Here is a 26,014-nt window from a genome sequence, read left to right as displayed (position 1 = left end):
AACATTTGAAGTGCCCTTTGACACTTTATATACCAGATAGTAAGGGCAGATTTGAACTAGAATTATTTTTCCTTATTAAAGAAAATGGATTAAAATTTAGAGAACAGATGAAAACGAAGATTAATTACGCACGTGAGTCAATAGTGACGTACGGCGGCGGGGTTGGACCCAAAATTGCGTAAGATGTGATGAATACTGCCATATCATCACACTTTGGCTTCTTTAGCCCACGTGGCAGTCTGGCAGAAGCTTTTCGATACAACGTGGCAGGGAATTTCCTCTTTATTAGGAAGCAGCTTTGGTAGATGGTGCTGCCTAAAATGAATTTTTCATAACCTCAGCAGAATTTTATAAAATGTTTTAGGAATTTTGTAAGTTTAATAATTTACTTAGTAGTTTTTTTTTAAAAATTTATTCAATTTTTTTTCTTATAAAATAAAAATTCACCATTATCCTAATCAAAACCAAAATTTATTTTTTTATTAGATTTGATAAAAACTGGGTGGATTTCAATTGATATTTGGTTTGCTTTCTGAGAAATCAAATTACTGCAGGGTAAGCACATTTTTTAAAAAAGATGAGTCTGAAATGGCAAACCTCCATCCTTATACACACACTATTAAATGCTGAAAACATATCAGATTGTCCATTTCATGAAACACTGCCCTGCTTATCCTTGCTTTTCTTTCACATTGTTTTCATGTTAACTGTTTTTCTCACGCATGATTAATCAGCAAGTAAAACATTTAACTACGCCTTCTCTTGGCACATCACTGGGCCAGTGTTGCTCTACTTCAATCACTTCTTTATGCTCCACTTTTACAGTATTTAACCCCATGCAACCAATCAAACGTAATTGGCAATTTCTTATCAACCAAAAGAAATGCCTAATAACTGTTTGGGTTTGGTGGGTATAACAATCATGCTAAATAACCCTACACATTTCACTTTAATAATATACCACCAACCATACATTTATATCTATAAATTTATTTTTTAAAAGGTGTTTATTACTACAAATATAGTATAAATATATAAGTCCAAGCAACTATAAAATAGAATTCAATCAATACAAAACACAATAAATAAAGAATCGGACAAAATTCATTTATATTAAAAACACACGTAAGAGACTTACATAGCACAAATGCTTCGAATTTGAGTGCTTAAGGACCTAGGACCTTAACCTAAACCGAAAATATGGTTAACAAAGAGAGGGAGAGCAGAGAGTACAGCTCCATCTCTAATTTCTATCAACACACATGATTAACACCAAAAATGTGCGCATGATCATCACCATGTACTAATACACCAACAAGATTGAGGTCAGCTTACTAACCTAACAATTAATGTGCATTGAAAAAAAGAAGTCACAGTTGAAATAGTAGAATCATGAATGAGTTGGGAAGGAAATTGAAGCGGGTTAAAAGCGACAGGAGGCGTGCTTTGGCGTCGCTGCTTAGTTTAGTGAAAGAAATGGTGCAGATTCAGTCCCCGTCTTGATAAGCCTTTGAAGGACTTTGGTATAAAATTGGTTGAATTTAGCAAGTCCTACCAAAATAGGAAACATGGGTGATCGGTGTACTTCGATTGCGACCTCCCCTCTCTCAGGCTCAGTCCCTTACTTTCTTGTTTAGTATAAAATTACAATTTTACGCTTTTGCTATATGGGTGGATAGTTTCCTTAATTCAAACTTCTCCAATTTTTAGCATAAAAATGTGTTAGTCGTGACTTCAATATTTTTACAATCAACTAGTGATGAATGATTTGCATTCGTTAAATTCTAGTTAATATTATGCATAGAATTTAAACTTAACAACTTTTCCCTCATTCAAATTCACTTCATAGAAAACACCCATTTTTATATGGACTTCACTTAAGAGTGTGTAATTTCTTTTAAAATTACACACATCATCACATATTTTTATTTAATAAATTCTATTATTTAGTGATTATTTCAAAAACTTATGTTGAAATTTTGTCTGTAAATTAAAAAAAAAACCCACCCCCTAAAAAAGTCCCATAAACTGAGCGTATTATCGGATTTTTAAAAAATATAATTATATAAATAAATATATTGGTTAAAAGTTGATATAAATAAATAAATGGGACTATATTCAAAATAACAATAATAATAAAAGAGCTTTAGTTGAATTGTAAAGTATAAATGTATATAATTAAAAATGTATGAGTTCAATTCCTATATAAAATGATAAAGACGCTTTGAAAAATAATATAATTTTCTTTGAAAAGTGAGTGTATTTTCATTCTTTTCTAATTGAGTTGACATTCAAGTAATCTACGGCACCAACTCAAATAAAAACTTTATAATAAGTACAGATAAATAATTACATATATGTAAATAAATTGTGAAATTAACCACTCATTTACTAAAAAATGAATATATTTGAATAACTGAATATAAATTCCAAACACAAATATATTTTTTACAAGCATCAAAGTAGAATTAAGATATCAAATATTCAAATAATTAGCATTAAAAAAATATCAGCGGTATTGCATATAGAGAAGAAAGAAAGTAGGCAGAGTGAGATTGAAAGTCTCATTCTTACTAAATTAATAAATAATTGGAAAAATGTAAGATTAATAGAGTAACCACAGAATCCCTTCTCACATTGAGGAGGAAAAAAAAATAAAGATATGAAAATCTACTCTTTTTTTTAGCTTTGGGTTAAAATTAGGAAAGTTGTGTGACGTCACGTGGGTTACAAAATAGGTCAAGAACCATACCTGGAAGACTGGACTTGGTCATTTCAAATTTGACTATATTTTCATCTGAATTCAAAGAGAAAATAAAAAATGGTCAGGATTCATCGTACTTGGTCACTTCCAAGATTACACGTTACAATATTGTAGTATTTTAATCCATAAATATTTCTTTATCAAGCCCTCAATCCTGACTGCCCTCCTAAAGACTTTACACTCATTTCACCGACCGGCGACCAACTATCGTACTTATCGGATCTTAATGGTATCACTTTCGTTTCAAATAAATTATTTATGATGTTAACAAAAACTTTGGAAGCTTCTGATTACAGCTGTCGTAACCATTACTTTAAATGAAATCTTCTTTTTATCCACAATAAACAAAAACATTTGTACAAATTTGAACACACATATTCCTTACCTATCTTACTACAGGAAGAAAAAAGAGTGAAGCTTTCCTAATTAGGGGATGTCCATGGTGACTTCATTGGCACTGCTGTCAATCCATTTAGAATTGCTTCTATTTCTTTCTCCACTCATTCCCGAATATCTAAGCTCACTTCATTGCACTGCTGTCAATAAAATTTATAATCTATTTATCTTAGTAATTTGTTTTTTTATTATTGTATGTATTAATGAAAGTATATTATAATTATTTTTTAAAAAAATATTTCAAAATTTATAACATTTGATTGAGAAAGTAAAAATAATATAATATAAATGTTTAAGTTTTTAGAATTTTATAGTTTGTATTATTATTAAAAACAAATTTGAATTAATTGATGTTTGTGACAATATTTTCAAAGTCAAAATAATGGCAATTATATTAATTAGAATTTTTGAAGAGAAAAAAAATCATGATTTAAAAATATTATATAAAAGTATAATGCTAATTTAAAATTAGAAATCTTATCACACATGTATGTGTATAGAAACTACGTATTTAAAAAATAAATGTCTGTTTAAAAATAATACAATAAATATTAAAATGTATGGTTTGAAACTAACTAACAATAACACATGAAATGTGTTTGATATTGAAATAAAAAACAAATTAAATTGTGAGTAAAATGGAATTTAAACACATAAATACATCATATTAAGAAAACTAAACGCATTACAATTGTTTATCATAGTGTTGTTATAAATCATGAGTTTGTGTCGAGTTGGATTGTGACACCAACTCAATTAACAACATTAGAAATCTTATCACACGCGTATACGTGTAAAAATCACAAATTTAAAACACATATTGACAGTGGTAATAAAGTAAGCATAATTATAGCAACCTAATTTTTAATGGTGTCGGAAACAGTGGTTCAAGATCACTAAATTCGACGAGTGAGTTTAAAATTTTTATTATTATTTAATAATTATAAGTCAAGTGTGATTTTAGAAATATTCTTGAATTAGTGAAATTTGTGATTTAAAAGAATTATTTGGTTAATTAATCTCAAAAACAAGGTATCGAGACCTCAATTTTATAAAACGAGTCATAAATATTTTTATAAATATTTACGGAGTGTCAATAAGTTAGTATTAAAGTTTCGTTAGAAAATTTTAACGTTTTGATAGTTAGTTAAATAAAAAAGACTACACTGAAAAAGGTGCAAAACTTGCTAAAGTGATCATGTGCGGGCCCAAATTTACCCAGCCCGTTAGAAAACCCAACGGTAATAACAAAACCCGAATTTTAAAAAAGTCCAAAATTATTACAATCCATTTATAAAAGCCCGAATAGCCCAAATCATATCTAACCCACTTTACAAATGAAACCTAAATCCCAACCTAATTTTTGATGGCCCAATAGGTCCAAAACCCAAGCCAATTTCGGCAGACCTAGAAGCCCTAGTTTTTTTCCAGCGCCGCACACCCCACGTGCCTCGTCGGCACGTCCAATGCTCGAGGCTCATCTCCTCTTGTCCCGTTGCACCAAAAAGGAAGCCTTTGCCCCGTTGACTTCCCTTATATACCTGCAAACATGCAAAAATGGGAGAAAGTAGACAGAACAAGAGCAGTACGCAAAGAAAACAAGAGAAAGAATTAAAATATGTATCATTTTTTGGATATAAAAACCGAAAATCAAGCCAATGTTTTTTGTTATGAATACTTTCAATAGTAATACAAGAATCAGATTCAGTAAAAAAGGTGCATTTTTTTGTTCATTTCATTTCTTTGTTTTAGAAATACAAAAAGGCAATGATAATAATAATAATAATAATCCTACCTTGGCGCGCCGCCTGTCGTTGATGAGGGTCTCTGGTAGCCCAAACATCATGAAACCCGTTTGGGTTCCGACGATGGTCGGAGAAGCCATGAAAACGAATACGTTTCTTCCATGAAAACGAATACGTTTCTTCCATGATTTACATCTTTTTCTCTTAATACAGTTTTAAATCTCTTAGATCTAGTTTTCTTTTTGGTTTTTTTTTTAAAAGGAAAAGGCTTGGAAATGGCCTAGAAGGGAGCCGGATCCGTGCGCTCTCAATCGCCGTTCATGGCAGAGCCACGACGAGGCCACGGTAGTGATCCATTGAACCTCCCTGGCCAATCTCCAAACCCTTTTTCAGAGAGAAATGGGGAAAACAGATTATTTTTTTTAAAGCAGGGACTAAATGAATTTTTTTTAATTTTTTTTGGATTTATATGGCTTATGAAACGGTACCGTTTTAGTACCTTGATTCTGGTCTTGAAACGGCACCGTTTAGGTATCATGCCCGAGATTCGACCCGAAACCCGCCTAGGATCCGCGCATTTTTGGACTGAGGGTCTATTTGCGCCCTCAGTCCCTCCGCTTTTGATGTGGTTATTAATGTGGTCCTTATCTCGGTGCCTTTTTTATTTTTCGAATTCACCCCTATGTTTTCTTTACTATTTCATTCTGGTCCCTAATGAAATTGTGCATTTTGGGGAATGGGTTTATTACCCACTTGGTCCCCCATTCATCCGCGTGTCACAATTTGGGCCTAACACTTTATTTTCATTCCATTTTGCGCCTTTTAATTCTGTATTGATTTAGATTTACCCCTTTCTCTTGTTTTCGTTCATAAATTTATCCCAAATCTCTGATTAAATTTTGATTAAGTCATTTTTGTTTGTTTATTTATTCATTCATCTATTTATTGGTTTATATGTATATATCTATTGTTCTCCGGTCTTACTTGTTGATTTATTTATTAATGTACATTACTAGTTTATATTATTGGAATCATTTCACACTACAAGAAAATAGACTTTTAGCGGCGCTTTTTTTAGCCTTTAGCAGCTCCGCTAAAACTTTTTGCGGCGTTTGTTGGGAAAGCGCCGCTAAAAGCCATTACTTTTAGCGGCGCTTTTTTCACAAACGCCGCTAATTTTGGCAGATTTGCAATATATTTTATTCACCAATATTCAGCCCTTCTTGCCTTAAAATCCAACCAAATACAACAAATATAGTATAAAATGCAGCCAAAAACAGCAAATTTAGCATAAAAAATACAACCAAAAACATTAATTCTAAATGATACTTCAAATTTAACGAAAGATATATGATGTAATTAATAAATAAAGTATAATTTAAAATATTCTTACAATAATTTTAAACGTGGCAAAGTTAAAAACATTCTTACAATGAGAAAACAAATGTCTAAGATGACGGCTTTTACGGTTGCTGAAACATCAGCATCATCTGTTGAAGCTGTAGCTGGAGGTCATCGTACTTTTTGCTCTGCTCTGCTGCCATCGCTGCTGCCTCTGCCTCCCTCGCTCGTGCCTTTGCCTCCCTCGCTGCTGTCGCTGCCTCCCTTGCTGCTGCTGCTGCCTCCCTCTCTGCTGCCTCCACTCTAAGTTGTTGTTGGAATTCTTCATATTTTCGTTGAACCTCGGCAATTTGCTCAACTGTGTTCGCTTGCATCTGAGCTATCTGGTCTCTTAACCTCTGAACTTTAGCTTGAGCTTGACTTCCGAAAGGCATGTATTGCTGGGAGCCGGATCCAAAATATTGGGTCGGGGTAACACCAGATCCTTGAAATCGAACCCGGCCGTACTTTTCAGGACCCAAAACTTCAGTGATAATTCTGTTATCAATGTTCTCAAGATTAACAGAATTATCAGTCGAAGCAAACGCTTCATATTCCGCCTTCTTCTCCTTTAGTTTCTCCTAAAAAATCAATTAAACAGTTAGAAACGAAATATATAATAAAAATGAATCCAACATAACTTATCATTATTTAAAGCTAGTAATGATGAATTGAATTAAACAATTATAGTTAAACATTATAAATATTTAGAATAAATCAAATATTATTAAGTAAATATACCATAATTTCTCCAGCTTCAGATGTCATAGGAGATTCATCTTTCTTCCTATGCGTAATCTCAAAAAGCTGAAGGCGTCCAACTTTTTGTCTAGATTTGACTTCCTACAATATAGTAGTAAAAATATTATTTAATAGTAGAAAGTTATTAATATTTGAAAGAATTAATAAATTCATAATACCTCGGCCTCAGCTACAGAAGCAAAACTTCTCGACCCTGCGGTGTGTGCGTGAATTTTTGTTTTTGCTTGCTGCTTGTTCCAACTCGCTCACGGTTCTACATAATGAAATTATTATTATGTATATAGTAAATACTATATATAAGAGTATGAAAATACGCAATACCTCTCCTTTCTTTGAATTCCAGAATCTAACCGCATCTTCCCGTTGGTACTTTAGCATTCCCGGCGGGACATTTCTCAATTTTTCCTTGAGGCTTATGTCTTTCTTAAAATAATGTTTTTTTAAAGTGCTTTTATTGTCTCTCCATTTTTTACCCAACGCCTTTTTGATATAATCATCGGAGACCTCTAAAGCAAATCTCTCCTAAAAAAACACAAGTTTAGAATGTAAATATAAATGAAACTTAAACCAAAATATTTTAAATTACATTCACAATTTGTTACCTTAATATTAGCGAGAGCCTGATTTTTGTTGCTATCAGGCATGTGATGCGATGATTCGTAGTTGATGGGCAACATATTGGCATTTCGTGCGAAAATCCCAAATAGCCTGCTAAAAGTCGAGCTTCAGATCCAACAGGCTGACCATGAGTATTTCTACTTACTTTGACACGCTTGACAAGATCTAAGTCGTATAAATCTCTAAGCAGCGTACGTCCTCGAACTCTGCGCGTCCCACCACTTTCAGCTGAAAAATGATATACTATTATTATATTAAAATTGACAAAAAATTAATAATAAAAGTTAACACATGGAAAATGAACTTAACATTACTTTGAAATTCTCCAGGCTCGTCAAGTGTCTCCGGCACATTCGAAGATCCAACAACTGTCCACTGTTCACTATTTGCTTCTTCCGAATTTGGAGTATTCTGGATAATACTTAAATCTCGTAATCTTATTTTACGCATTTTTCCTGCAATACACATAAAATAGTTAAAGTTTTAGTAACAAATTACAACAATAATAGTACATATAAAATAGTTAAATTATATAACATGACCAAGATTAAAATTATAATAGTACATATAATTAAAAAATCGTTAAATCTTACTACATCATTATTCGTAAATATCTTCATCCACATCATGTCGAATCCATTGATGTTGTGTACTAGTACTAGGGATATTTTCATCTAAGTTTTGTTCTGGAAAAGGTAATGTTTCTGATCTTTCGACGATGTCATCTCTACTTCCATTACCCATGTCAAACAAGTCTCTAGGGGTGTTCCGGAGTACAACATACCAACCCTCATCAGTTGGATCTTTCGAATAAAAAACTTGTTTCACTTTAGAGGAAAATACATATCGCTCGTCCATCAATTGTTGTCCAGTGTGAATCAAGCGAGAGAAATTCACCATTGTAAAACCAAATTGATCTTTTTTAATTCCTCGAGCAGTATTAACATCAGCCCAATCACATTGAAATAAGACAACTTTCCATTTGCCATAGTAATCCAACTCAATAATATCGATAAGAAGTCCGTAATACTCCACATTACCCTCAACCGGATTACTGTCCCTAGCACTAGCATAACTTGTAATTGAAGAATTAACAACAACTCCACAATTTTGAGTTCTCATTCTCTCACGATACTTTGTATGAAATCTGTATCCATTGATGAGGAAGGCACTATATCTTTTTATTACTCTGTTCGGACCTTGGGAAAGCCATTTAACTTAGTTATTGGCGTTCTCCCCACTCCAAACCTATTGAATCGAAAGTAAATTGAAGAATTATAAATATATTATGCAAAAACATTCTTATTTGATTAATTAAATTTCGCGATTATATGTAACTTATTAACTTTAGTTACATACCGTTTGGCTTAATCATTCATATAAAGATTCTGTGAATAACTTATTAATCTCTCGATGTTGTAATCTTCGAGAGCGTGTATGAGATCTCAAATTTTTTTTGTACTCACTATGTTAAAAACAAGTTTAATTGGTTAGAAGATAAACAAATCAAAACCACGAATATGTGAGGAAATTTTAGAACTTCAACTAAATCATGGTGAAAAAGTACATATCGATGTGCATGTATCCACGATATATCATCTAATTCTGCAATTTCAACATTGTCGATTGGTTCTCCATAACTTTGGAATAAATAAGTTTCAGCCAAGTGATCATTGAGCCTAGCATTTCTAGTTGGTCTATTCAATTGTGTTTCAACATCTTCTAAATATCTAGAACGGAAGGTCATGCACTCCTCTGCCAAGTAGCCTTCAGCAATTGATCCTTCTGGATAACGCTTATTGCGACAATAAGATTTCAATTTGCTTAGGAACCTAAACACGATATACAATATTTATCAAAAAGTTGTAATTAAATGTATAGAGGCGAATGAATAAATACTTGACAAATAAATTATCACCTTTCTATAGGATACATCCATCGATAAAAAACCGGTCCATCAAGTATTACTTCGTGAGGGAGATAGATTACCAAGTGCACCATAATAGTGAAGAAGAAAGGTGGAAAGATCTTCTCCAAATAGCATAAAGTCAAAGCAGCTTGATCATGTACTTTCTTAAGTTCTTCAACATCCAAAACTTTGCCTCAAATAGCTTTCATTATATTGGATAGTTCAATTATATAGGACGTCACATTTTTTGACATGCAGCACGTAAAGCAACTGGGAGTAAATCTTGCATCAAGATGTGGTAATCATGTGACTTTAATGAATATAATCTTCAATCTTTAAGACTCACACATCGAGATATATTTGATGCATACGCATCTGGGACCTTTATATCCTTCAACACCATGCAAAACACCTCTTTCTCTTTCTTTGACATTGAAAAAATAGAAGGCGGCAACTGATATTTCCCATTCGGAAGTACTTGAGGATGAAGATCACGTCGAATTCTCATGTCAACTAAATCAAGTCGACTTTTAAGATTGTCTTTTGATTTTCCATCGACATTTAAAATTGTCCCAATTATGTTATCGCAGACATTCTTCTCAATATACATGACATCAAGATTGTAGCGTAAAATGTTGTGCTCCCAATAAGACAACTCAAAAAAATACTCCTTTTTTTTTTCCACAAGTCCACCTCATTAGGATCATCCTCTTCGTCAGATTCATCATCAGATTCATCCCTTGATATTCTCCTTGTTTGCGTGATAGGTGGTTGATTCATCTTCCCGTAACTAAAGTTGATATCTTTTAACATAAACAAGATTTCAGATCCAACGGTCTGCTCAGGAGCTTCATTGTACTCTTCAGTACCGTCAAATAGAGTCCTCTTAAATCTAAATTTATGATTTCCATCTAACCACCGACGATGGCCCATGTAAGAGAACTTCTTCCCATTATACAACAACTTCGAACAAGTTTGCGCAGCACAACAAGGACAGACATAACGTCCTTTAGTACTCCAACCCGATAAATTAGCACAAGCCAGGAAATCATTAATTGTCCACAATAAAGCTGCACGTAAATTAAAGTTCTCCTTTCTTAATACATCATATGTCTCAACACCCGACCATAACTGTTTTAACTCTTCAATAAGTGGCTGCAAATAGATGTCAATATCATTTTCGGGACCTTTTTCCCCACGGATAATCATTGATAAAATAAATGAAGATTGCTTCATGCAAATCCATGGAGGTAAATTGTAAGGAACAAGCACTACAGGCCAAGTACTGTACGAAGTACTCATGATTTTAAAAGGATTAAAGCCACCAGCTGCTAGCCCAAGCCTCACATTCCGAGGATCGCTTGCAAAGCTTGGAAATTTACTGTCAAACGATTTCCAAGCTAAAGAATCAACAGGATGCCTTAATAATCCATCATCGGTTCGTTGATCATTATGCCACCTCATAGAATCGGCCGTCTTTGACGACATGAAAAGCCTTTGAAGTCTTGGTATTAGGGGAAAATATCACATAACCTTGACTGGCTTCTTTCTTAAATGTGCCTCATCTTCATCCCCATTCACATCTTCTGTATTCCCATTCATCCAATGAGACTTATCGCAAACATGACAAGACTGTTGGTTCTTTTGATCACCCCAGTACAACATGCAGTCATTTGGGCAACTATGAATTTTATCGTACCCAAGGCCCAAATCTTTTATTAGTCTCTTCATATCTTGACAAGACTGGGGGATTTTTGCAAATGGAAACATCTCTCTCAGAAACTCTAGCAGCTTTGTAAAAGAGTTTCCGGTCCACCCTCCCAAACATTTTAAGTGAAATAGACGAATACAGAAGGACAATTTCAAATATTTTGATCCCTCGTAAAGTTCTTCGTTCATTTCGTTAAGTAAATTGTAGAACTTCGCCGCTTCTTCATTTGGCTCCTCATCAGGTGCACTTGTTCCCGTTTCGCAAAAAACATTTTCACCAATATTACAATCGTCGGATGCAATAAAGTTAGGTGGAAACGATTGCTCACCATGACTGTACATATTAAATGCATCCCGCAACATACCTTCCATGTCATCGTCTAACATACTGGTGGTAATAAGTATCAGGATAAGTCGGATTAATCGTTGAAGAAGTTCCACTAGATGTACACTCTCCATGGAAAATCCGTTTTTTATACCCTTGAATAAAGCCATCAACAATTAGATGCTCGTAGACAACTTCATGAAAATGCCAATTGATGTTGCCACACTTCTTACACGGGCAAAGAATCATATTCTCTTGGCTTGCATTTTGAAATGCAAAATTTAGAAAAGTTTGCACTCCATTTCGATAGGCATTGCTTACCCTTGACAATTTCATCCAACTCCTATCTATTTCGTAGTTCTTGAAATCTAAAGTTGACAATAAATTGCGTTTACTAAAATAGATAATATATATCAAGTATAAATTATCTAATAGGTGTAAACTAATTCAGGTAGGGGGATTTTGAAGTGTATATTTATGTATTACGTAAGTTAAGGAAGCTTTGTAAGTTATGTAAGTTATGTTATGATATATATTTATGTAAGGTATGTAAGTTATGATATGATATATATTTAAGATATATATTTATGTATTTTGTAAGGTATATAAGTTACGTAAGTTATCATATGATATATATTTATGTAAGTTATTATATTATATGATATATATTTAAGATATATATTTATGTATTTTGTAAGGTATATAAGTTATGTAAGTTATTATATGATATATATTTATGTAAGTTATTATATGATATATTTTTAACATTAAGATAAATATTATTTCCCTTTAAAAAATTATTTTAATTAAATAAATTTTAAATAAATTTTAAAAAAAATCACATGAATAAATTTTGTTCTCCAACTTGGAGCCTTGTTGTTGGATCCGTGTGGTGAGATAGTCCATTTTTATTAATATCAAAATCACATGAATTGATTATTTTAGGCATTGATATCACAATATTAATTTATTTTTAATATTAAATTTTCAATTTTCTAAATAAATCGAATTCAACTTTTATTTAATTGGTATTATTGTTGTTGTAGCAATTTCGAAAATACAAGTTTAATTACATTTCATTATTAAAATTTGAAATTAGTAAACATCAGTGTTTGCTTTATCATTGTTTTAAATTAATTTTATGTTAAAAAATGAATGGATAAATTAGATAGACCATGTGGCACAGAAAAGGAGGCTGTCCACATTACTTTAAGACTTTGTAATATAATATATATAGATTTTATTCAATTTTATAAAAGTTAATATAATAGAAATTTTTGTAATATTTAGGAACAAATTAATCAGAGTTAAGGAGTTCCTTTTCGAATGAGATTTGGATATTTAAGATATAATTTTTTTAAAGGAGTTTCTATATAATCTTCTTATGCTTGTTTTTAGAATTTGTATTTTTATTTAATATAAAATTTCCAAAAAAAACAAATGTTGGAATGAGATTGGTAGCTACTTATTAAAAAAATTTAAATATATATATATATACTTTTAAAAAAAAACAAGGAGCTTAGTTAAATTTTTTTGAAAAAAATTAAGGGTTTTTTCACCCTTAAACAAATATAAAAACTCAACGATACTTTTAGTCATTTTTTTTGGTTCAATCATGAATTGTCTTTTATATTGTTTAAATTGTACAAAAAAATTCAATTTTTATATAAAAAATGGAAATAAAAGTCGAACTGTTGGATTAGACTCATTTCTAATTACAACATAAGCTCAATTTTTACATCAAACATTAAATCTTTTTAATAATAATTAAAAAAAACTCAATTCAAGAGATAAAGTTAAATCTTTCCTCAAAGACATGGATTGACCATACACTTTACTCAGCAATCATCTAATCCAATTTGAATTTTCTTCTTACCAAATCAAATCTTGATAAAGTCAATAGATGAGACGTGTCCATTTATTTTCCTTGATTATAAATTTTATATTTTAATTTAACATTAATACTTTTTCTAATTAAATTACTGATATGAGTCTTCTTAAAATAAAATTTCTAACCAAAAAATTATTTTAAAAGTAAACAAATTAGATTATATCAAATTGAAACATACAACCGAATCTTAAACCTAAACATAGTAAAAAGACTATAATCATAATTTAACCTAAGACAAAGACAATCTATACTAATCACAGTTACTTGTGTTATTAATTTTTTAAATAATAAAAAATAAGTTCAATATCATAACTAACCTTTTGACAATCTAGGCTTTTTGTATATTGCTTTAGTGTATGAAAAAGAGCAGCAAATGAAGGTCCTGATAATTTGATGCCAAACTTCTAGAAAAGAGCCAATCCAATGGGTTTTTTATGCCTACCCTTGAATCACCTACAACATCAAGGAAACAGGTTCAATCCGAAAGACAGAGAACAAAGAAGATTACATTCTATGAAGAGAAACATCATAAAGAAGGAAAATAATAAAAAATACTTGTCTACCATACATGGTATTTGTAGAAAATCCACAAAATTGATAAGTTGAAATCTATAAGTGACAAAGTAATTACTGTAGAAACTAGAAATCACAACATAAATAGCATCGAAACCAACAATCTTCTCTATAAACAGCACAAAGGAAAACCAATAGAAACGCAAAATTGAACAAACCAATGGCAATTTTTATTAGCATTGTAGTGGTGTACTTTAGCAGGGTTCTTTTTTTTTTTCCATTTAAAAGAAAAATCACGAATTGTTTCTTAAAATAAAAACAAACGACAAGAAAAGAAATAACAAAACCAAGCGCAATTAAATATAGTGATGTGTTTTTTACTTTAATTTTGCCCAATAAAATGACAATAAATGTCTTGGTTTTGTCAAAATATTCAATCATTAAATATATATATAAAAAATTCAATAAATATAATAAAAAAATTCGATTCCATTTAAAACTTTACATTTTACAATAAGTGCAATTATATATATAACCACCACTTTGTTAAATAACCAATCTATGTATCAAAAAAAAAAAACAATCGTAAACGAAATTGAAAAAAAAATGTAAAATAAACAATTTTACACAGTACAAAATGATCTCCCTTCATGATGATAAATATATAATTTTAAAATAGAAGAAGAAGAAGAACTAAAATTCCCTTGTTTTTATTTTTGTTCAAAAACCAAAATCAATAAAACAAGATTTTGATTTTAAACAAGGGAGGGAAAGAAAAAGAAAAAGGAAACAGATACAGATTTGGGGAAAAAATGAATGAAAGGGTTACAACATAATATTAGGGAATATTATGTTGAATTATTAATGATGAAGATCAAGGTTATTTGATTTTGGATGGGTAAAAAGAAAACATATTTAGAGGAAAACGCAGTTACGAACCCTGTCTCTCTTTCGACGCTCTGCTTTGCGTTTCTTTTTCTCTGACTTTGGACTGCTGGGCTTCTGATTATGCAACTCTCTCCATCTGTCAAATTATTTGTGAATTAGTTATTTTTTATGATCTCTTAGTAGTTTTAGATAACAATAATAGTAGTAATAATAACAACAATATTAATAATTTATTTTTTAATCGTAAAAAATAAACAATCAACTCTGTTAATCCAAAACAATTTGAAATTTACATTTTAATATAAAAAAAAAACATGAATGTTTGTGATGGGAGCAAATAGATAAAATTTTTAATAAATATTGATAAAAACTCACCAACTTAATAATAACGACTTTGGCTTATACCCTCTCGTATCACTAATACAACTTGGCAACTAGGGTATGATTACCTTGTCCGATTTATTATTTGCTGGAGCCAAGTTTGGCGAGAAATATTGGGTACTATGGCGAACCAAATGCCACCTGAACATTAAAGGTGGAAGCATTGGATGAAAGTAGGATGGCTTAGAAAAGCGGTCATTATGAGTTGAGATTCGAAACTACCCCCTCAATAGGCAATAGCCAATACCCGATGGCTTTTTATCAAGGATGAAAAAAATGAGAAAGAAGAAAAATTAATTACTCCAATTATTAACTTTTATAACCATTTTCTAATTTTGGAACAATTTTTTCATTTCCTTAACAAGTGAAACCCTAAGACTAATTACTCTTCATATTAACAACTTTCTAACTAAAAATGTATTTTGGCCCCTCTTGATAGTTTTCTATCCCCCCCCCAACATAAAAGTTTTCACTATTGCTTTTTAATTTTTATCCTATCAAAAAAGAAAATTTGGAACCAACACTGGTTATAACAAACAGCCCTACCACCCAAGTCTCAAGCATTGGAGATGAATCCAAACTTTGATTAGATTAAAAAAAAATAAACAATGTTCACAATCACGTTAGAACCCTATTAGGCAATTAGGCGGAAACAGATTAAAAGAATTGTGAGCTTAACCCTCTTTTTATGACATGATAAACAGCACCAAAGCCCGTATGTGCAAATCAACAAACTTTGAAAATAACATACTGAGATTTTGACATGGTAAAAATTACTCAACAATAAGCAAAACATAGAATCTTTCCAAATTGTTTTAGGTTTCATGGCAACAAGAATAGAAAAAAAATTATGTATATATAACATTTGCAAAAAGTAGCAGCAGAAAATGTTGAATTTGTTTACCCTAGATGGATCCACTGAAACTTCATTTACCTATGGTTGCGGCAGTGGAGAGCGACGACGACGCAGCAGTAAGGACGCCGGACAGCGACGAGTAGGTGGTCGGGTAGCCTAAGGAGCTTCGAATGCTTAGGGATTTTGGGGAAAATTTGGGGATTAGGGGAAATGTAGTGGACTGGGGGAAATCTGTTAAAGGGTGGAAATGGCTAAGTGTCGGGTATGGGGAGGATAAAATGTTAGAAAATAAAACAACGCCGTATCAGTAACAAAATTTTAAACGTTTGTGGAGCTTTGGAAAAGCGCCGCTAAATCCCATCTATTGCGGCGTTTGTAAGGTAGCGCCACTAATCTCCTTCCAGCTCAAATTAAAATGACAGCGTTTTAATTAAAGATAAATGCTTTTTGTGGCATTTTTTTCAAAAACGCCACTAACCTCCATTTTATATTCATTTTTTTGTAATTAATTTTTATTTGTTATCAATGTTTTTTTTAAAATCTAATATTTAAATATATAAAGTTTATCTATTATCTCTTAAATAATTTAATCTAAAAATTTAATCTAAATAATTTCATTTTTTTCGAATACTCTAATATTTTAAGATATTAAAATTAAAATTATCTCTTTTACAATTATATAAAAAATTATTTAATATATAAATTAAAAAATACTAATTTATCTAAACCCTAATACTCTAATTCCTAAGCCCTAAAATCCATAACCATACACATAAACCATAAACCCCAACCCCATAACCCGTAATCATTAACCCCTAAACCTTAAACCCCAACCCTTAAACCATATTTCATAAACCCTAAAACCTAAACCCCTAACCCTAAACCCTAAACCATAAAACCATAAACCTTACACATAAACCATAAACCCTAAACCTATAACCCGTAACCCGTAACCTTTAACCCCTAAACCTTAAACCCCGACCCTTAAATCATAATTCACAAACCCTTAAAGTAGTAACTCATAAGCCCTAAAACCATTAACCATATACCCTAATCTATAAATCGTAAACCCTAAACTATAAAGATAATTAATTTAATATTTTAAAATTAACACTATCTCTTTTACAATCATATAAGAAATTATTTAATATATAAATTAAAAAATACTAATTAATCAAAACCCTAAACCCATAATCCATAATCCCTAATCCCTAAACCCCAAATCATAAAACATAAATTCTAAACCCCTAACCCCTGACCCTTAAACCATAATCTTTAAACCCCATAATCCTTAAACCTTAAAATAATAACTCATAAACCTTAAATGTCCCTTAACCATATACCCTAAACCGTAAAGTACCCTAAACTATACTGATAATTAATTTAATATTTTGAAATTAATACAATCTCTTTTACAATTATATAAGAAAATATTTAACATATAAATTAAAAAACAATCAGTCATATACCAAAAATCTTTAAAATTATTATAAGTAATAGTATTTTATCATTTTTAACAAATATTTTTCTATTTTTTACTTTCAAAATTTTCCTACGTGTCATTATTTTTTTCTGAAGAATTTAAATATTCAATTAAAAATAAATTGTATTTTAATATAAATAAACCACTTAAAGTACAAAAAAAAAGATGAAAAGATTTTTTGCGGCGTTTTCTCTAAAAGCGCCACTAAAAGCTCTACACAAGACGACATCGTTTCACAAAATTTTATGCGGCGTTTGTAAAAAAAATGCCGCTAAATATCAGTATTAGCGGCGGTTTCTAAAAATTGCCGCTAAAGGTGCGCATATAGCGACGTTTCTTATAAAAGCGCCACTAAAAAGCTCAATATAACACGATGGCGTTTTGCAAATTTTTTTGCGGCGTTTATATGCACACCTTTAGTGGCGCTTTTCAGAAAACGCCACTAATACTGATCTATAGCGGTATTTTTGTACAAACGCCGCTAATGCCACTGAAGCTCTTAGGCGTTTAGCGTAAATTTTGCGGCGTTTTTTCTTGAAGCACCGCTAAAGGTGAACCTATAGCGGCGTCTGAAAAACGCCGCTAAAAACCTATTTTGGTCATAATTCCTTTACTTCTTTTCGATCTTCATTTACCTTTGTTATTATTATTTTATTATCTATTATTGTTTTATTATTTATTCATTCATCATTCATTCATTTTTTTTATCATTTTATTTCATAAATTACTCATTCTATTTATATTTTCATTTTTATTGGTGTGGGATTATTTATTTTATTAATGTTATTATGATTATACTATTAAACTAATTTAGTTAATATCTAATATCTATTTGTTTGTTTATTCATTTATTCATTATTATTTTTATAGATTGGATTTATTTTTATTTCTATCCTCATTATTATCTTTTTTTATCGTATATTTGTGTATATCTTTTATACCTTCAAACGTTATATTATTTATTTCATTATTTTTACTATTATTATTGTCATTACTTTTGAACATATCACGTATCTTTAAATTGTTATCAATTTTAAATATTTTATATGTATCATTTATTTTAAACTATCATACGTAACATTTATCTTGAAATTTTTATATGCATCTTTGTATTTTAAATTAATATATATACATATGTATTTTTTACATTGTTACTCTTATAACTATCATTTTATCGTTCATTTTATTTATACCTTTTTAAATAATTTCAAACTTTAAAATATTTATTATTATCATCATCATTATTATTATTATTATTATTATTATTATTATTACTATGTAGTCATTTATTTATTTGTTACCCATTCTTTGCATATTTTTATAAATCAACTCATTTAGGTTTTCACTTATAATATTATTATTGTCATTCTTATTATATGGTTATTATCATTATTATTCTCACCATCCTTTTTTATTTGTTTTGCCCAATATTTTTTCACCCTTTTTTTAATTAGTTCTTATCATTATCATTCGAGTTTCCTTTTGTGTTATTAAGTAATTTTTGTTACTTATTGTTTTCATTGATTCTTTATTTATTTTATCGATTATTTTGTACTCATTATCGTCATTTATGTCATTACATTTACTACATTTTTCGGTATGCATGCTTTTATAATTTCATTTCGCATAACACAATAAAATCGTACCATAGCCTTTATCCGATACATAAAAAAGGATTTTTTTAACATAAAGGCAAAATTCCGTTGTTTGAAAATTTCGAGAAAGTCGTGCCCTACGTCTTGGGTTTCGATTTATTGTTTGACCGAACGACCGAATATCCTTCTTAAAATTTCAATACATAAATTTGGAAATTATGAGATGATTTTGATATCGAAGGTTTGAAATATCGTGTCCTACGTGTTGGATGTGATATTTTGTTTCTTCGAAACAAGAAAATCTTGATCGTTTCATATTATTGCATTTTTACTCAAGACTTTTTTTTTAAAAAAAAAGGCAATATTCCATTGTTTAGAATTTTCGAGAAATTGTGCCCTACGTGCTGGGTTTCGATTTATCGTTTGACCGAACGACCGAATGTCCTTCTTAAAATTTCAATACATAAATTTAGAAATTATGAGATGATTTTGATATCGAAGGTTTGAAATATTGTGTCGTACGTGCTGGATGTGATATTTTATTTCTTCGAAACAAGAGAATCTTAATATCCACTTCAAGTTATCTAAACATTCATAAAAAGGGATCATATTTCAAAATTTATTCAATTTTTGACATTAAGACATTAATTATTCAATTAGGTACCAATTTTGGGCGTTACGAGGGCGCTAATCCTTCCTCGTACGTAACCTACTCTCGAACCCGTTTTCTCAAATTTCGTAGACCAAAACCGTTGTTTTAGTAAACCAAAATGTTTTATTAAAATGACCAAACTTCTTGGTGATCCGATCAAACCTAAACAAAAAAGATTGGTGGCGACTCCGGTGTTCGTTTTCTTTTCAAAATATAAAGTCGACCCGTTTTCAAAAAAAAAAAATAGTTTCGACAGATAAAATAGCTTAAGTGGTAAACAAAGGAGGACTTATGGAGAATTAGACCTAAATTAAAAGAGTGAAACGGCATAAGCAGAGAAATAATGAATTAAGTGAAATAAGGGTAAAATTGTAAATTTTACAAAATTTACTTAAATAAATTGAATTCTAAAGTTTTCTAGGCCATTCTTCTTCAATTTTTTAGCCAAAAACTCCATAGGAGAAGGTTTTAAGCTGGTTTTATTTATTTTACTTCATGTAAGTTTATTTCTTGCTCTTTTCTTGAATTTTTTTGTATTTTTAAGATTTTTACAACTAGGTCCAACTAACTATTTCATTAGTTTTTTTTGATTCTATGGGTAATTTTGAAAGTTACTATTGATGAGTTCTGGAATTTTATGATGAATTAACATGGAATTGAAGCTTTAATTTTTTTATGTGATGACTTTATTAAGTGATTTTAATAGAAATTAATTTTTAGAACTAAGTTGTGAAAAGGTTAAGAATTAGGGTTTGGGACTAAAATTTTGAATATCAAAGGCTGTATAGTAGCCTAAAATAATTATAGAAATTGTTAATTGAGAAAAATTAGCTCAATTGGTGAGAAAATTGATAAAGGACTAAATTGTAAAGACTGTAAAAGTTGGGGTAAATGTGTAATTTTGAAAGTTGAAGGGCATAAGTTGTGAAGTGAATTAGAATTGAACTAGATGCTGATGAATGAATAATTTTACATTTTAGATCAAGAGTCCAAAGATAAACGAGAAAAAGGAAAATTAGCCGAATAGTTTTCAAACTACCACCAATTCCACAATTCAGCTCAGGTAAGTTTGTATGGTTAAATTTTTAATGTTATTTGTTAAATTGATGAATCGTATTATATATATTTATTCATATCTATTATTGAAAATAAAATATAATTGAAATTATGAAAATTGAATTGAAACGTTCGAAAAGGATAGAACATCGGATTGAGTACAATCGTTCAGTGCAAAAGAGGAATTGACGGCAAATTATCCAAGTAAACCGAGGTTCAGCATTTGTTGAGGACTTCTGTGTTTGCTTTTCGTTTAGCTCACATGAGCTTCAGTTAATTTATATGAGTTTCAATTAACCCTAATGGGTTTCAGTTCAACTCTTACGAGTTTCAGTTTAACCCTACTGGTTTTTCGTTCATCTCTTATGAGCTTCTGTTCAACCCTTACGAGTTTCTGTTAGCACTTCTGTGCTTCTGTTCAGCCCTCAGCCTTCCGTTTACGATGTATTGATATTCATAAGACGTTCATCAGTCTAACAAAGGTTGATAACTCGGTAAGTGATATTTGATACTAATGGTTGAAGATTCAATGATAATGTTGATTTTGAGATGAAATAAGTGAATTCATCAACTGAAATTGTGGTTGGCAGGAAATGTGTAATGAATGATTTACTTAAATGAGTTGTTTTAGTATGTTCGGTAAGATTTATGTTTAAAGCCAACGAACTTACTAAGCGTCGTTAAGCTTACTGTGTTGTTTAATGTTCTTTGTAGATTATTAAGAAGTTCGGAGAATCGAATCAACACGTCAGGTCACACTATCCAGTTGCTCCGGTAGATTTTATTATACACTTTATGGTTTATATGGCATGTATAGGATTAAATTGAAAAAGAGCTAAATTTTGAAGTATGGTTTTGAATAACATATATATATATATGTTAATTTGCATATATTTAGTAGTAGATTTTGGTGAATCAATGAATGGAGTTATTTTGGTAAGTTTAATCAATTGAGTTTTGTGATGATATATTATGTTTAAAACATGATTTTTGGCTTGTGTTGATTGCTTGATTGAGGCTATTTGATGTATTGAAATGTTGTATGTAGGTTGATATCAAAAAGGGTGAGAAAAGTGGCCTTAAAATGGCCTATTTTCGTTCACACGGACAAAGACACGGGTGTGTATCTTAGCCGTGTGTGACACACGGCCTGGCACATGGGCGTGTAGTCTGGCCTTGTGTCCCCTGCACCTTAAAATTTCAAAACAGAATGCCCAGGTCTTCACACGCTGCCTAGTACAAGGGTGTATGGCTTGGCCGTGTAACCCCTGCACTTCACACACGGCCTAGCACACGGGTGTGTGGTTGGCTGTGTGACCCAAGTCAGTAGCTTCCCTAATTTGAACATGGACTGGGACACGACCGTGTGTCTCATTCTGAATGCCCACACGGGTGTGTCACCTGGCCGTGTGAGTCACATGGCCTGACCACACGGGCGTGTGTCCCCTGTTCCTAAGAAAAATTTTAAGATTTTGGGAAAATTTTCCTGAGTGTCTGATTTAGTCCCGATTTATTTGTAAAGTGTATTTTGAGCCTCGAGGGCCCATCTAAGGGACAATATGAGTGTTATATAATTGATTCTTGATTTGTATAATAAAAATAATGAAATATTTGTAATTAGTTTGTAATGTTAGTAATGCTCTGTAACTCTGTTCCGGTGATGGATAAGGGTTAGGAGTGTTACAATAATAAAATTGAAACATAAAAAAGATCAAAATATAGCTTTAGTTGAGTAGTAAATTAAAGGCTTTATCAATGCAATTGATATAGGTTCAAATCTCACCATATGCATATTCTTATTAGTTTTTGTTAAAATAAAAAGAAACTTATTTTAATTACAAAAAGATACTTCTGTAATTTATCTAATCGAGTTGGTATTTGGTTAACTCGTGACACCAACTCAATCATTAGCTTAAGTAATCGTAAATATACAACTGATTGAGATAATAAATTGTGCGTATTAAAAAAAATATATACAACACATTAAAATAAAACTTTGGTTGAATGTTAAAATAAAAAATAACCTCAAATAATACAAGTTATTTTTATGTGATTATAAATATATAATATTGATAAAATATAGGTTTTTAAATGGACCCACTAGATAGATAGGAGTAGAGATAAATATTGGGGAGAAAACTAAAGGTAATATATATAGTAGTGGAAAGATAGCATAAATGCACTTTCGGTTTCATATGGGCCTATAAGAAATCTGATGATAACTTGTTGCTGATTTAATAATAGGAAAGTAATTAGTAAAATGGGCATGGGACCGGTCGGCCGCCCATGCCAAAATGCTATTTTTCAACTCATTTGTGCAAAGATGCATGAACGTGTTAAATGGTGGGAGTTTATGCTTGGCTAATTAATCGCATTCAAACATTAAGATTTTGCAGACGTTTAATTAAATGCTATAAATTCTGACAGTTATATTATTTTATAATTAATGTTTATGATAATCCTAAATTGTATTCAGGGCCACATTCAATGTTCCCTGCTCCAGTAACTCAACCGCTTAAGGTGGGAATTTAATTAGTGAAATCAGTAACACATCAACGAAATTGGAACCCTAAACCAGAAACAGATTTCTAGTTTGTTGTCTTGGATTAACTTTTATAAATAGTGGCTGGCATATTCAAAACAAGTGTACGGTCAATTCATTGCTTCCCACGTGATATAGCTAAGCAAGTGCATGAATCCATTCATCATCCTCGTCCTTTACTTTTTATCCACTTTGTAGACAAGTAGAAAGCAAAACATAAAAGACTGTGTTGTTGGTCATGCATGTTGCCAATATAATAACCCTTTGCAATTTTGCCGTTTTACAAAAAGTGAGACAATTGAGAATCGAGATGAATAGATAATTGCATTAACAAAAGTGGAAAATGAACAGTTAGGCTTCATCACATTCATATATTAAAATGGATTATTTCCCACTTATTGAAGTAACACTAATTAGGCGTTTATACCAAATTCCATGAATCATCTTAGTTTTTAAAATCAAAATCCCCCTAGTTACTGTCTTCTTCTACTTTTGAAACCCATTAGTAGTATTTATATAACTACACTCCAAAAATGGAAGGGTAATATATATATATAGACGTTTACATGGTGGTCCCCCTTTTTTCTTTTTTCATCTGTTGAGCCCACTACTAATTATATTACATATTTACAATGACTACTGTACATGAGAAAAAATAATTAATTGAACAATCCATGGTAGTTAACTTTTAAGATTCGAAATTTATCCACTGTGAATTTTATTTAACTTTGTCCATTGATGTGTTTGATTAAATAAGGATGATTGTGTATTTTTTTTTTACTTTATTAAAACAATAGTGGAGTGGGTTGCATTTTTTTTAATTAAAACAATAGTGAAGGATCCCGTTCACAGCGAAAATCATCTGGTGTTTGGAAGTCTTGAACTTGCTTGTCAAAGGTCCAAACCAAATTGTTATTTGAAAAAGAAGAAAGTGATGATTAATGTATAATTATAAGGATTAATGTATGGTTAGCGTTGAATTTCAAACGATAACTTTGTGGCTTGTGGTGGGGACAACAGAATCTAGATCGATCCCAGGGCTACGTCACCTGTGAACAACATTTGGTTTAAATGCATTGCACAACTGCTTTTCCAGCGACTATGTAATAGAGACAGAGGATTAGATTACAAAAAGTGAGCATTACCAAGACGTCTACAATTTTGTCTTCTACTTAGGTTAAGGCACTGCAACGAAGTCATGATCAGTTGCAGCTTCTACGAAGTTGTTGGAGAGACAAACCTCGTACAATGGCGGATTAAGAAAAAGGAAACCCTGTCCCTGTTTGAAATCAATTTTGTATTTCTTTTTTCTTTTTTTTATCATCAAGTACTTGAATTGATTTATTAATATTTCAATATGAAAAGAAGATGGTGGAACCAGTTCCAGAAAGAGTCTTCTCCATAGATTTAGAATGAATGCAGTTTCCTTTTAAATTAATTTTGAGGAAGCGTGCACCATTATTATAAAACAAGAAGACCAAATTAAAAATGTCGTCCAGCATATATTATTAGGAGTACAGCATACAAGGAATCGTTTGACTAAATTAATTAGAGTTTTGAATGATTCACCCATGTTACGGCTTTGAATTTCAGCATTCTCTTTGAATAAAATCTCCAAACTAAACCAATTCCTTGCTTTTCTATTTCATGCTGACAAACAACCCTCTTCAATACCTTTTAAGTTGTAGCAGCTGAAACTAAATTCAAACCATTTTCATAATTTTACCAAAATATTAACTTTTTTTCATAAAAATATTATTTTACTCTTCTGTTTAAATTTTTTCATCTCTTTTAATCTTTGAACTTACACTTTTTATCTAATTAAACCAAAATAGAAGAAAAATTATTAGACATTAACTTAGTTGTAACATCATGGCAATCCACGTGTATGCTATATTGGTAATTAATTATTTTTTAATTCAAAAAAAATAAAAAAAGTATTTACAAAATATTGTAAAAATTAATTAATTATTAATATGGTATCCATATAGTAGTCCACATCTATAAAGTTAAGATTTATTTTAGGATGATTTGATAAAAAAATTGTAAGTTGAAGGATTAAAAATAACAAAAATAAATTAAATAAAAGGTTGAAATTATTTTTTATAAAGTTTGGAGTTGAAATAAATCAAAGAGATTTTGTTGAGTTTGATTGTGCTTTTTGGATATAGTTGCATGAATTTGGACCTCTAAGCAGACTGACAAATTCATCCAAATTGATGGTCCAATTATTGAACTCTATAAATAAATTTTTTTTTTTGAAAAATCCATCATGGAAACACTAATTTTGTTGGGCTTGAGGTGATCGACCCATGAGGCTTTGGCAATGACAATAGGTGTCAGATGATGCCTCCGAGCTGCATGCATAATTTACCTTCTTTAACACTGCAAATGATACCTCTCTTGTATATCTATACTATTATTCAAACTTTTATTAAAATACATCACTTCCTTCAGGCCTACTCAATTAAAAATATGAATATATTATATTATTACAAACATCTTTTATTTTTTACACTTTTAATAAAATTAATTAAATATATATATT

At 30.8% G+C, this 26,014-nt stretch overlaps 1 long non-coding RNA gene across 1 annotated transcript; it reads right to left on the bottom strand.

Moving 5' to 3' along the window:
* Nucleotides 1-13,688: 13,688 nt before the first annotated feature.
* Nucleotides 13,689-16,519, bottom strand: LOC107923763 (uncharacterized). The gene is made up of 3 exons (XR_001691619.2): nt 16,217-16,519; nt 14,953-15,037; nt 13,689-13,953 (listed from the first exon to the last, which is right to left on the bottom strand). It is a non-coding gene; the product is annotated as an uncharacterized lncRNA (long non-coding RNA).
* Nucleotides 16,520-26,014: the final 9,495 nt, after the last annotated feature.

The sequence above is a fragment of the Gossypium hirsutum genome, chromosome A11 (assembly GCF_007990345.1).
Source record: "Gossypium hirsutum isolate 1008001.06 chromosome A11, Gossypium_hirsutum_v2.1, whole genome shotgun sequence".
Lineage (NCBI taxonomy): Eukaryota > Viridiplantae > Streptophyta > Magnoliopsida > Malvales > Malvaceae > Gossypium > Gossypium hirsutum.
The sequence above is the reverse complement of the archived record's forward strand: the minus strand, read 5'-3'. Positions and strand labels throughout refer to the sequence as shown.